Genomic DNA, 1,605 nt, shown 5'->3' with positions numbered 1-1,605 from the left:
GAAAAGGGGGCAAATAGAGAGAGACACACAGAGATGAATGAAGAATAGGAGACAAGTAGGTGTGTGTGTGTGTGTGTGTGTGTGTGTGTGTGTGTGTGTGTATTTACAGGCACTCTCAGGTGAATGGGAAACACCTAAAGGTCAGGTCTCACTCACTCCCTCCTAGGAGTACAGCAAGAGTTCATCCCACTGATGTCCTCTTACATCCATCCCCAGCCCAGGCTCTCCCCTCCAGCCTGGCCTTCAGTAGGACACATCTGTCCACCTACTCATCAGCTACACCCAAGGGGTGCTTTCATAGATCTTCTGAAGGAAAGAAAGTAGAAGAGATCAGGGCATGATAATGAAGGCCCTGTCTTCTCAATTTTACTGCTGGGGATGGTTGGAGACTAAAATGCAAGTGTTTCTGAGAAATGCTCCACTTTCTTGAGAACTCAGGACTGCGGGAGAATGAGTACATATTGGATTTTTTTTCCTCTTTCTTTAACCTCTTGGCAGCTTGGTGATACAGTAGACATAGTTCTGTGCCAGCTTGTACTTCAGCTAGGGCTTGGTCAAGAGCTTCTCAATCTGGTCATTTTTGAAGTTGCAGATTCCAATGGCTTTCACCAGTCCTGCATCCAACAACTCTTCCATGGCTGTCCATATATCTAAAAAGCTTGTGTTACTGGGAATCACATTGCCCTTGTCATCCAATGGGAAAAGGTCCTTTCCAGCCTTAAATCCTCTAGGCCAATGAACAAGGTAGAGATCCAAGTAAGCCATCTTCAGGTCACTCAGAGATTTTTGGTGGGCTGACTTGACCAAGCTTTTCTCATGGTATGTGCACCAAAGCTTGCTGACAATGAAGAAGTCTTCCCGTTTGACAGCATTTGCCTTTATCTTCTCTTGGGTGGCCTCACCTACTTCAGTCTCACTCTGGTAGACGTGAGCACAATCAATGTGGTGGTATCCAACATTGATTGCAGTCCTCACTGCATCAGCCACTTTGCCTGGAGGGGACTTCCAAGTGTCCAGGCCCAGGTCGGGCATCTTCATCTTGTTCCTCAGCATGAGGAAGGTAGCCATGATGATCTGGCCTTACAGAAGATGGCCACAACAACACACGTAATTGCTGGCCACCAAACCCGGCCTGTATTTTCTTTCACAACATCACTAACATGGAAATCTTTTGCATGACTGCATATATGTATATATATATATATATATATATATATATATATATATATATATATATATAGCCTATATCAAATTTCTTGTCTTCTCAAAAAGGTGTGTAGGGGAGGGTAGAAGGCAGAGATTTTAAAACAGTTAAAAATGGTTTTTTCAGGTAATTGGGGAAAAAAGAAAATATTAAATAAAAATATACCTCCATGCAGTTGGACTGTGGTCTTGGAGGCATGATGGTGGGTCAGGAAAAGTCCAGAGAATGAAATGAATCATGGATGGAGGTAAGCATTCATGGATAGAGGAATAGGGAAAGATTTATGGCAGGAAGACTGATTAAGAGTCTCTTGTAGTCAGGTAAGAAGTGATGAGGGTGAATAGAATAGGGCGGTATTTGTATGGGTGGAGAAAAGAGCTTGCAAGACGTTATAGAGGAAG

At 43.4% G+C, this 1,605-nt stretch overlaps 1 pseudogene; it reads right to left on the bottom strand.

Annotated features, from left to right (window-relative positions):
* Positions 1 to 483: 483 nt before the first annotated feature.
* On the bottom strand, positions 484 to 1,068 carry LOC118833931 (annotated as a pseudogene).
* Between the last annotated feature and the right edge of the window lie 537 nt (positions 1,069 to 1,605).

The sequence above is a fragment of the Trichosurus vulpecula genome, chromosome 1, assembly GCF_011100635.1.
Source record: "Trichosurus vulpecula isolate mTriVul1 chromosome 1, mTriVul1.pri, whole genome shotgun sequence".
In the NCBI taxonomy this organism is placed as follows: domain Eukaryota; kingdom Metazoa; phylum Chordata; class Mammalia; order Diprotodontia; family Phalangeridae; genus Trichosurus; species Trichosurus vulpecula.
This window is presented reverse-complemented; position numbering and strand designations above follow the sequence as displayed.